Below are 13035 nucleotides of genomic sequence, written 5' to 3' on the forward strand. Positions count from 1 at the left end.
CAGGTGGAAATGGAAAAGGGAGGGATAGGGAGTTGTTTGGTAGGGGTGGAAGGTTGTTAATCGCCAGAAAAATGGACGGGAAACCAGTCGGAATTTGTTGTAGCCACGGGTCGGGTCGAGGAATGTCGGGTCAAGGGGAAAGGGGGTCCGGGTTGTGTGTTCCCTCCCCTCCTCCCGTTGGTCTCTCCCCCTTTTCTTTTCTTTTTTCCCTGTCTCTCCCGCAACTCCCCTCTTTCTTATTATTTTTTTTTTCTTTTTCCTGATTGGTTCCCTTAAACTCCCCCATGAATTGGGTTGGTTCTCCCTTTTTTTCCTTGGTCACCATTTCCACGGGGAGTTTTAAAGAAATTTAAAATTTATAGTCTAGAAACACCACTTCAGATGTCCGCAACTGTACCGCTATAATCCGGACTTGCAAACGGCTTTCGCCTATAAGTTCGTGATTTCAAGATCTATCCAAAAATATAAATTGTGACCTCGAAAGGTCTACGAATTTTAGATAATTAATTTCCAAACTTCAACTTCGTGACTAGTTTAATTTAAAATCTAAATTCAAATAAATTAATATAATTTCTCGTAAAATAATATAAAGTCTCAATAATACGAATATGTAAATTATAACAGTCAAATCCAGGAACAAGATTTCACGTTTATTTGTCACATCCCGTGCCCGTTCCACCACCGTAGCACGATAGTATCCGCTTTGGGCTGACCATTCCCTCACGGTTTTGTTTTTGGGAACTCACGAGCAACTTCCCAGTAGGTCACCCATCCTGGGAGTGCTCTGGCCTCCTTCTCGCTTAACTTCGAAGTTCCTACAAAACCCGAAACCAGTGAGCTCCCAAAAAGCCTCATGCTAGGTAGGGATGGGAATATACATTGAAAGATCACTCCCTTGGGCGATGTGAGATGTCACAAAGACATTAGAGGAAACTCTTCTCTTTTTTATATTAGACAAGTGGGATGCTTGAGTTTATATAGAACTTAGGCCACATTTTTTGAAACAGTATGATTATTGCCTAAAGTTCCAACGAACAGATACAACTCATGAATTTGAATTTAACTATAACACATTACTCTTATTTTTCTTTCATACACAAATTAAATATTATAATATTAATTATAATATATAATTTCCAACACTAACAACAGTGCATCACTCGGAAGTTCATCACTTTATGCCCGACTGTTCGTCACACACCAGACTTGACATTCTTTATGAAATAAAAAAACAATGTCATGTCTCACAAATATCATGTATCCATGTCTAATGTTTGATAACAAATATGCGCAACTAATGAATCACATGACATGGTGTTTTCTTCGAACTGTCTTCCTTAAGCTCTCATGTCAGTCTAATTTGATTTAACAGCTTGCCTAGACACGCCTCTTGGGACAGTAGCTAACTTGACCATCTTAGATAAACATGCTAAACTAGCGATCATTAAACCACATACCATTGCATCATTATATATAGGTATGTATGTGTGTGTGTGTGTGTATGTGTGTGTGTACACACAAGGTTAATGCTATACAATCAAGTACAGCTTTTAAGGATGCTTGAAGACGATATTGAGTTGGATGAACAAGAGAACCCTAGTCTGCAAGTAATCATCCAAGGAAAGTCTTCTACTCACTCAAGCACTATGCTCTTATGGTGATAGAACCCTAGACTTAGAGCCAATGCTTTGTGAGTAGGGAATTCCTTTTATTAATTGATGACTAGCAGCCAACTTCCATCTATCATGGGTGAGTTGGTTATTGTCCCATATCATCACAACGTGGAAGTTATTGAGTAGTGGAGGAACAATTTGTATTCAAAGCATTTTGAATGTGTTTCCACAAAAATAGGATGTTAACTTTTCCACATATTCAAACTCTATAGGATTATATTATCAACATGTAACCTCTCCTTTATCACAACTTGTTAAGTCCAAATAAGATTCTTACATTCTCGTCTCCAGGTGATGGTCTTCTGTCACTCAAGAACCGATAAAGAATTTATGCGTAGAAAGTGACAATAACAACAACTTTTTCTCCCCCTTCGTTTTGGCAGTGTTGGAATTCATGGACAGATGAAACACCTTAGCAGAAACCAGAAACGGTTATGGCATTGCATTATGGTAAGGGCTACTTAGTCTGGCGGCTTAGAGTAGCAGCTATAAAGCAAAGCCTCATGGATGCCATGGTTTCTGTATCAAATGGAAAAGCATCGACGGAGAGTTTAGTTTACTGTAGACCAACACTGCTTTTGTATCGACAATATAGGACACCCCATATTTTGTATATATGGACTCCCATCTGTTATCTGTAAGACATTAAAGACAGCGAATCTTGTGATGTTCTCTGTTCAAATGGCAACTACATTCTTTTCTTTCATTACACACTTATTTAATTATGTTTGTTCTTTTCATTTGATTTTTAGTCAGTTGATCAGAAATAGGGAGGGATATATATATATATATATAGGAATCTTTTAACAAGAAGGATCCTCATTTTTCTAAAAAAATAGTGATACCCTCTTGATCGTTAAATTGGCTTTAATGAAATTGTGTGCTTGAGATTGTATGGCTTGTGATTTAATTTCAACCACACAATTTCATTAAAGTCAATCCAACAATCAAGATGGTGTTCTCATTTTTTTTTAGAAAAATGGGATCTCTCTTGTTAAAGGGTTTCATGTGTGTGTGTGTGTGTATATATATATAAAGGTTTCGTAGTGACACTGATAAACCACTGTCTCCTGTTGCAGAAGAACAATCCAAATCCACAGGAAGCGTGTTATACATGCATTTGCTACGAAATTAAATTTGATATGATTAATTTTATGTCCTATTTTAATAAAAACGAATTTAATTAATAAAAGCAAACTAATATGCAAAATTAAAAATGGGAAAAAGGAAACAGTTTTGTAGAAATCAAGTTAAGAACGCATTAGGGATCCGCCATCACCTTAACAATCCTATATAGTTTTTCAAATCACTTATGACCTATACATGCATATTTCGAAAGTTAGGTTTTCCTAATATATGCCTACTTGTATGAACATTTTTTTGTCCATTAACCATCACTTTTTCAGTTTCTAATTTGAAATTTGGGCGCTCAATTGTTCAAAAACATCCAAATAAAATATAATAGGTACATTCAGAGCGTTGCAAAGAGTAAAACGTATTAATCACCTTCGTGTCATACATGGGATTCACCTATCAATGTGGCCTCAGTTGTAATCCAATGAACTTATGCAACTATAGTTCTCTACCTAACCAACTACTAGCCTAGTTGGTGTGAAACTTTAATAAACATAAAATAACATGTGTACGTTCTCAACTTAACCAACTACTAGCCTAATTGGTGTGAAATTTTAACAACCATTACATAACATGCACGCCTCAGTTGTAATCTAACGAACTTAAAACATAATTATAATTCTCAGCTTAACCAACTACTAGCCTTGTCGCAGTATGAAATTTTAACAATCGTAAAAGAACATGAGTTCCTCATTTGTAATCCAATGAAGTTATACATAGTTATAGTTCTCCATTAAACCAACTAATAACATAGTTCTCAGCTCAACCAACTACTAGCATAATAAGTGTAAACTTTAACAAAAGGGTACACAACAAACTAATCGATAAAGCTAGAATACCGGAGGTCCATTCCAGTCTCTCTGCCTAAGATATATCCAGCATTAAAAAAAAATTAAAGTTTTTCCTTTCTTTTTGGTCGTACCCAGTGCACAAGGCTCCCAGCTTTAAGCAGGGTCTGGGAGAGGTGAATGTCGGCTAGCCTTACCCCCATTTATAGAGAGGCTGCTCCCAAGTCTCGAACCCGAGACCTACCGCGCCAATGTCAGCAATTGCAGGCCGAATGCAGAAGGAGAATATTTCATTAAGTACAGTTCCAAGTTAATGAACAAACCCGATGGAAAGTACAAAATTACCCATGCTTATATACCAACAGATACAGAAGCATTAGTTTAGTTTGTTTTATACAACAACAACAAAGCCTTTTCCCACTAAGTGGAGTCGGTTAAGTTTAGTTTGTTTTATAAATAAAAAAATTAACTAGGGAGAAAAACTATTACATTTGGTATACTCACAAATTGGCAGCTGATTCTGCCTTGAGAGGATTCAACCCTTGATCATATTTTCCTAGTGTTGTCTCAACATGGATCATCACGGGCACAACACTTTGCAGGTTCCATCCAAGGACCAAGAATCCAGCTTGTTTCGGAGTTTCACGAAAGTAAATCGTTTGGGAAACCTATTGCACTGTGATGGCCACACCATCCAAAATAGTCAAATTGATCTGCTATAAGTAAAACCAAATTGCGTAATTAAACAAAATGGTACATAAAATAAATATTGAATAATTGATCCATTAGAGAGATTCGTTAAAAAATTATACCTGATCGATTAAGTATTGCATCACATCTATGTAGGTGCTCACATCCCCAGAGGTGGCTAGATAGTTATGTGGAGCATTAGTAAGCCTATACAACTTTGTCTCCATATTAGAGAGCACAAACCCATATGAGTTGGTTGTTCTCGAGTCGATCACCACGAAAATTAAATTTTCTCCAGGAGTATGCAAAATTTAGAGTGTCGTGGGCACCCTTCGAATACCCTGAAACAATATGATGTTTCATATTGTCTGCTTAAAGATTGGTTGGTTTTTATTATTGTTTCAGGGTATCCGAAGGGTGCCCACGGCACTCTAAATTTTGCATACTCTTGGAGAAATTTATTTTCATGGTGGTCGACTCCAGAACAACCAATCCATATGGGTTTGTGCTCTCTAATACAAAGACAAAGTTGTATAGGCTTACTAACGCTCCACACATCTATCTAGCCACCTCCGAGGATGTGAGCACCTACATAGATGTGATGCAATACTTAATCGATTAGGTATAATTTTTTTAACGAATCTCTCTAATGGTTCAATTATTCAATATTTATTTTATGTAATATTCTGTTTAATTACCCAATTTGGTTTTACTTATAGCAGATCAATTTGGTTACTTTGGACCATCACAGTGTAGTGGGTTTCCCAAAGGATTTACTTTCGTGAAACTCTGAAACAAGCTGGATTCCTCGTCCTTGGATGGAACTCGCAAAGTGTTGTGCCTGTGATGATCCGTTGAAACAACACTAGGAAAATATAATTCAAGAGTTGAATCATCTCAAGGCAGGATCAGCTGCCAATTTGTGAGTATACCAAATGGAATAGTTTTTCTCCCTAGTTAATTTTTTTTTTCTTTTTTTTTATAAAACAAACTAAACTAATGTTTCTGTATCTGTTGGTATATAAGCATGGGTAACTTTGTACTTTCCACCGGGGTCATTCATCAACTTGGAACTGTACTTAATGAAATATTCTCCTTTTGCATTCGGCCTACAATTGCTGACACTATCACAGAAGGACTTCTTATGAGATTTTTTTTTTAACTTATAATTCTTTTCTTTTCTTTTTTTTTTTATAGAAAGAAAAAAAAAATTTACTTAAAATTTTTTTTAATGTTGGATATATCTTTGGACAGAGAGACTGTGTGATTGACCTCTGGTATTCCAGGTTTATAGTTAGGTGGAGGACTATAACTATGTTTAAGTTCATTGGATTACAAATGAAGAACGCATGTTCTTTTATGATTGTTAAAATTTCATACCGCGACAAGGCTAGTAGTTGGTTAAGTTGAAAATTATAATTATATTTAAGTTCATTAGATTACAACTGAGGCGTACATGTTATTTAATGGTTGTTAAAATTTCACACCGACTAGGCTAGTAGTTGGTTAAGTTGAGAACGCACACATGTTATTTTATGTTTATTAAATTTTCACACCCAACTAGGCTAGTAGTTGGTTAGGTAGAGAACTATAGTTACGTATAAGTTTATTGGATTACAACTAAGGTCACGCTGGTGGGTGAATCCCACATATGAGACGAAGTTGATTAATACGTTTTACTCTTTGCAACACTCTCTGAATGTATAAATATCATATTTACTATGGATTTTTGAACCAAGAATTCAAAAATTCCAAAGTCATAATATAGAAGGTAAGGGTGTATGGAGTGAATGGCTTCAACTAAGCTGTTAGTCGATACCGAGATAACTCAAATGAGTAATAAACAATAAAGGCTATACATCTAACATTTACTATAAAAAAACGACTATCTTTATAACCAACCACACCATGTATAGAGAGAAACGTATCAACTGTACAGTTTCTCTCACTAGAAATGGCCATAGCCCATCAAAATGGAAAATATTTGTATTACCTTACCTTGCAGCAGAAGCAAGCTTAAAAGCATAGTACTGCAGCTGCATGCAACCTTCAGTCACCACGACTGCTCACACAGTGACTGGTGAAAACGCCCAATACTGCAAATAAGTACGGCCCCGACTAACGGAACTTCCTGCAATATATAAAAAGCAGGAATCAGTAAACTTTCAAGCTGTTAAACCACCACTAGAATTTTGGCTAAAGGACACCCTTTTCAATGGTGTCTATTATAAACAATGGGCACTGACATTGGTGGCAAACCCCAATTGCCACCAAACAACCACTAAATAGAAGTTCATGTCCTATATAGAAGTCTCTATTGCTACAATCACCACCAATTAGATAATGGTGGCACAATGAATAGTTACACCTTTGAAAAATTATATAATTTCTATACATCGGTGTCCATGTTGTAATATGTTTTTTTTTTAAAAGGACCCATTAATCTGGGCACCCAAATGTATATATATATATATATATATATATATATATATATAGTTAATAGACTGCACAGAATTGCATGTTTGCTGTAGTCTTCCATAACTAATCACACATTCAAAAAAATAAGGTCTAAAACCAATGAGCTATACTAAAAAATATGAAACTAACCGTCAAAGTACAAAACAGGCACCAAATTTGAAGGAAATTGCCACTTAAAAGACTTCACATTTTCTTGAACACCTTCAAACATGTTTTTTAAGATTGACATGCTCCTCATAATACTTGAGCCTCAGTAATTGCTATCTCTACCTGCAAACACATAAGCACGTGGATCAAATGACTAAAATATACACAAAAGCATGCCTTTACAGTTTTATTGTTTCCTATAATCTGCATAAAAAGCATATACTTGCAAGTATGAGTCTCTAACACTCCACACGAAAAACTGATGTGGCAACACTACTACAAAATTATCTATTGCTGGCGGTCCAAAAACCAACAAGAAACATATATTATTGTCGGATATTATGCAAAATCCGACAGAAAATGGATGCAGTGACGGATATAATAAGCGACAGATTTGCCAGCGTCAGGAAATGAATTTTCCGACAGAAAATAATCCAAAACTGACAGAACTTGTGTCGGATATAATCGACAGAAAATATATTAATAATGAATAAATAAAAGCATTTTCTGTTGGATAAAACCGACAAAAAATACTCTAAAACCGACAGAAAATACATATAACCGACAGAATTTGTGTCAGCTATAACCGACAGGAAATTTTAATAATGAATAAGTAAATCATTCTCTGTCGGCTACAACCGACATAAAATATATTAATAATAAAAAAAATTAAAAGGACATGAGAGCATTCTCCCTTCTCGTTGAGCATTCTTGTCCCCTTCAAAATGATTCCAAATGATCCAGTACTTACAACATGTTCTGCCATATAACTTATCGTCTGTAATTAAGAACAAAAGGTGATGCACGAAATACACACATTTTTTCTGATTGTATATAAGAATGATAGCCAAGTATTTGTCCGTAAAAATAGAATGAAAAGTTGGAAAAGTACCAATAAAAAGAACCAAATTGAGAAAACTGGAAATATTCTCTACTCATTATTTGCCTCACTTCTATCTCTTACAAAGACATTGATTTTGTCAAATTTCAATTGAGAAAACTGGAGGCAAAAGGATGAAACAAAATTTGAAAAAGGCATATATGTCATCATATCCTTAGAATACCACAAAATACATCTCAATGCAGTAAGGCAAAAATCAAAAACCCAAATGGAAGTCAGAGTCAAAAGCCAAAAAAATAAAAAACCCACCTGGGAAATTGGATAAGTTTGATGGGTTTTTTTCTGCTGGTGGTGGTTTTTTCAGCTGCTTCCCAATCAATGAATTAAAGACAGAGGAGAGCCTTAAAATGGTAGTTTCATTCATCCACCAAAACCAAACGGAGCTTTAGACGTGTGTGGGGACCTTGACCTATCATAAATCCTCAGAAACAAAATTAACAATCACTCAAAGGGAAAGTACGGGGAAGCACTACATCAAAAGGTCAAGTGGCGTACCAGAATTTTGATTCCGATGTAATGGTTGAGAACTTCTGCATCAAAGGCAGCAGCAGCAAGAGCAGATGATGATGCCGCGATGGGAGTTCAAACTAAACAGCAAAAAATTAGAGAGAATTGAAGCAAAGAAATATCCAAAAAATTACATTCACATATCCCAAAACAATATAAAACAAAAAAAAATGGAACTTAAATCTGGAAGGAGATGAACAAATCGAAGCAAAATTATTTGTACTTGGCAATTGAGAAAAACACCCTGTTCACCTTAATTTTTTTTGCAAGAACCCTCTTTACCTTAGTTTCACCCACAACCTTCCAAGGCTTCCATTCTTCTCGGCCCAGGTTGGAAACAACAATGATTCACCTTCCTCGTCCCTAATCTTTGACATGCATACAGAAAATGGAATTAAAATTTGAAATCTAGAATCGATCCAAAAATTGAAAGTTTTTTTTTTTTTTTTTTGAGAAATCACTTACACTAGGGAACAGCCATGAGGAGAGGATCATTTTTACCTCTTGGTTGAGATCCAATTACGGCAGACTATGCCGGAAATTGGCCGGAATACCCACAGTCACCATTTCTTAGATCTGAAATTGAGAAAATTCGGCTACAAATTTGGAGAAACTAACTTGAGGGTTGGAAAGAGGAAGGGAAGAGGATTCTGGAGGTATAGTTTGACGCTCGTTGGTGACAGGAGGACGGAGCGGCTGCTGCATGAAAAAGAAGAGGGAGAGAGAGGAAACGGGAGGGAGGAGAGAAAATGAAGGGGGAAGAGAGCGGAGGGAATGAAGGGAAGGAGTTGGAATTTTGTGAAGGGGAGAGGTTTAATGGTTTTTCAATTTGTGAGGTTTAATGGAATTTTGGAGAAACTACAGAGGCCATGTGATGTAAGATGGAAGGATTTTATTTTGGAAAAAATGCGGCAGAAATCCCCCCAAAATTCTCTACCAAAATTTTAAATTTTCCTCCCAAATTTTGTTACGATTTTAAAAAATAAAATAATAATTGTTTTATTTATTTATTTTTAATCAATATAACATTTTAAAATAATAAAATTTTCATTTCTGTCGGTTATAACCGTCAGAATACTAAAATAATAACCGACAGAAAGTAAAATAATAAAATAGTTAATTTCTGTCCGTTTATAACTGCCACCATTAACTTAAAAACCGCCAGAATATGTCAAAAATATTATAAAAAAAAAGATTCAATAATACTGTCGATTATAACCGACATGATTTTTTTATATCTGCCATTAAATATCCGTCAGGACTTTATGTCGGATATAACCGACATGAATTTTCGAATATCCACCACTAATTAAATGATGTGTCGGATATAATTTATCCTACAGGATTTGTCTAATATCCGCCACCTAAAGCTAATATTGTAGTAGTGCAAGTAGATCAATTTTTCAGCAGATAAATTTATGAGTCTCAACATTTCACAAGTGGTATACTTGCGAGTACATAAATTTTCGATCAATGGATATGGTTATCAATTATGACATCAAAAACACATTCAAAAGGTAAGACTCACTGTTTTGAACTAGTGGCTTGATGTTATCAATTTACATCAAGGTGAACCATTTATCTAATTTTTGGGTCTTATATATTACAAATTCAACATCAACACAAGCACCAACAAATTTCAATTTGTTTTCATTTGTTTTTATTCCTTTTTGTTCAACCCAATCAACTTCCTTGAGAAATAAAACAAAAGGTAAAGAGAGATAGAGAGAGTTCCCAACCTGGCTCAACTTCGCCTTTGGAAACTAGGCACTGGAAATAGAGATGGACTTGGTGAATATAGATAGACTTGGTGGCTCTGAAAACTAAACAATAAGATAAATTTATTAAGTAATTTTATTATGCTCAGATTTTTTTTGCTTCACAAGCTATACAATAAGCACAGAACAATCGCCCCACCAACTGGTCCTCACATTACCCACCTAATATCATATATGATATCCTTACCCGAAAAAAAAAAGAGCAAGGAAAAAAATATACAGCAACTAAAATTACAGATGAGAGTTAAACTCTAGAGTCACTTAAGCTAAAAGTGTGTGCAATAAAAAAACTGAAAATTAAAAAGGAATTTTACCTTCAGCCACAAAACTGTGCGGTTCTCTTATCCCTCAAATATACAACAATGAAAGAAGAGAAACTAAGAACGCTAAATAAATTTAAAGAGGAAATTACTTAAAGAGGTAATGTATAAATCAAGTTCATAAGGATACCTTTGGATCCCTGTTTTCAGTTAATGGAAGGGGATGAATCCGTTACACCTTTCCAATCGAACTCACAACCTACAAGAAAGAGATTTATGCTTATCTTTAGCATATTTGCCATTCAACTTGCACTTAATTCTATGAAAGAGAACAAACTTAGAGCATTACAAGGAGGGAAGACTCCCTCAATGCATTCGCTATTGACAAATTGTTTCGGACGAGCTTTTTCATTTTTTAAAAGAAGCAACAACTGAAATTGGAACTGCAAAAAGAAATGCCAATAGTTAGTGAAAACTGTTAATATGACAGTGCGAAGAAAATGAGATTTCTAAGTGCTCCACAAGAAGCAATATTGTTATAGATAGAAAAAAGAATAACTAGAACCTACTAATCCAAAAGATTCAAGACTGGGAGCTTCAACTTTAACTGTAATATCAGTTACCTTGTGGTTAAGGAGAAAATCACCCTATTCACCTTAGTTTTTTTAGAAGAACCTTGTTCACCTTAGTTTCACCCACAACCTTCCAAGGCTTCCATTCTTCTCGGCCCAGGCAACCTTCTTCGTCCCCAATCTTCGACATGCATACAGAAAATGGAATTAAAATTCAAAATCTAGAATCGATCCAAAAACTGAAAGATTTTATTTTGAGAAATCACTTACACTAGGGAACGGCCACGAGGAGAGGATCATTTTTACCTCTTGGCCGAAAATTGGCCTGAAACCCCGCGGTCACCGTTTCTTAGATCTGAAATTGAGAAAATTCAGCTACGAATTTGTAGAAACTAACTTAAGGGTTGGAAATAGGAAGGGAAGAGGATTCTGGAGATATAATTTGATGGTCGTTGGTGACCGGAGGACGGACGCCCTACTACATGAAAGAGAAGAGGGAGAGAGAGGATACGGGAGGGAGGAGAGTGAGAATGAAGGGGAAGCGAGCAGAGAGAATGAAGGGGAGGAGTTGGACTTTTGTGAAGGGGAGAGAGGTTTAATTGTTTTTTTATTTTGTTTTATTGGTGCCCAATAAATTCTATTGGTGCCCCCAGTTACTCACAAATGCACAAGAAATTACTTTTTAAGAATAAAGCATACACTAATGGTTGGTGTCTCAAATTTGAAGGCTACCAATATCAATGGCATCCAACTAAAAAGACACCAAAAAATGTTAAGAGTGCTATCTTTCTATCTATAGTCATCAATTGCAAATAATGTGCAAACATTGATGTCCTATAGCCATAATTCTCAGCAGTGGACATCAGACAGAATGCTAATGATAAGATATACAAAGTTACAGAATAAAACTAACATATGATGGGATATTAATTGTGAAGCTGAGACAACACTTTGTACAACGTCTCTGTGTAGCCAGTCAATATTTGTACACAAATAATTAGAGATGAACCTTGACCTAGAATATGAATTACCAGTTAGAGAAGATAGAATAAGATCAAACAAATAATAAAATTAAAATAATAAAAACAATAATCACCATCCAACAATTAGCCTTCTCATCACAGAGAGTAGTTGATTGGCTCTATTGCGAAACAGCTTAATACTATCAAAATTAGGAACTTGCAAGGTGCCATAAGCAGCGCTCTGTTTTTGCAAGAACATCAAACCCTAAGTAATCTGCTATAAAATAAGCGGACCCACACATGAACCATAATCCAATATATCGATTAAACTTGAAGAGATGCAGAAAGTTATCCAAATGAAACCCTAAAATAAAAAACACAAACAGAAAAAATAAGATCTTGATACGTATAAAGGAAGTTTAAGGAAGAGGAGGATGTGGATGTTACCAGACAGAGAGAAGTCACCGGCGAGGATCTTGATAAAAGATGGTTTTCTTTGGCTTTCTAGCCATTTGAACCAACCGGTCCTCAAAGATTCAAGAGAGTACTCCTCCGCTAGCTGCTATGCTATGCTTAGTATAGGTCATGTCAGGACTCGTGAGGAGACAAGACCCTGCAGCAATTTTGTTATCAAAACGTGATGAGAATGAAGGAGAAAGAAAGAAGGAGAGAGAGGTTTGGTGTGGGAAGCAGGAACAATTTATCATCAAAACGTGATGAGAATCAAGGAGAAAGGAGGGGGGAGGAGGGGGAAGGAGAGGTTTGGTTAGGAGCTGGAGAGGAAGAAAAACGCTGGGGACTTCGGAGTTCCTAGATATGTTATGTTCAACAGCGTTGTGTTGACTTAGCTCTCTTTCTTGACTTGCTGAAACAATTCTTTTTCTTACTTATCGATTTCTTACAAAATCCTTGAAAAATATATTGTAAGAACTTAAGATTTATAAACTATGAAGGATAGAGATTTTGATTTTGGTGTGTGACTTTTTAGGATAAATAGTGTGTTATATGGAGAAAAAAAGAAAGGATTAGATTGTAAATAATGTCACGTGACACGTTGTGATTCGTTAAAAATCTTATCAAAATTTATCATCAAAGATTCTAAACCGATAGTGACACGTGGTGCAACATGATTGGTTAAAAATCTT

At 35.6% G+C, this 13035-nt stretch overlaps 1 long non-coding RNA gene across 25 annotated transcripts; it reads right to left on the reverse strand.

The window, feature by feature from the left end:
* Positions 1–533: 533 nt before the first annotated feature.
* On the reverse strand, positions 534–12748 carry LOC139189324 (uncharacterized). 25 transcript variants are annotated; one of them, XR_011573126.1, is made up of 13 exons: positions 12338–12706; positions 11199–11283; positions 10980–11109; positions 10706–10799; positions 10547–10615; positions 10058–10141; positions 8601–8686; positions 8307–8398; positions 8061–8220; positions 6893–7033; positions 6279–6416; positions 1951–2192; positions 534–815 (listed from the first exon to the last, which is right to left on the reverse strand). It is a non-coding gene; the product is annotated as an uncharacterized lncRNA (long non-coding RNA). The 25 variants fall into 25 exon arrangements; XR_011573141.1 differs by lacking the exon at positions 1951–2192 and adding an exon at positions 10411–10443 and having other exon boundaries at positions 6284–6416; positions 8784–10141; XR_011573134.1 differs by lacking the exon at positions 1951–2192.
* Between the last annotated feature and the right edge of the window lie 287 nt (positions 12749–13035).

This window comes from Malus domestica, chromosome 11, assembly GCF_042453785.1.
Source record: "Malus domestica chromosome 11, GDT2T_hap1".
Taxonomy (NCBI): domain Eukaryota; kingdom Viridiplantae; phylum Streptophyta; class Magnoliopsida; order Rosales; family Rosaceae; genus Malus; species Malus domestica.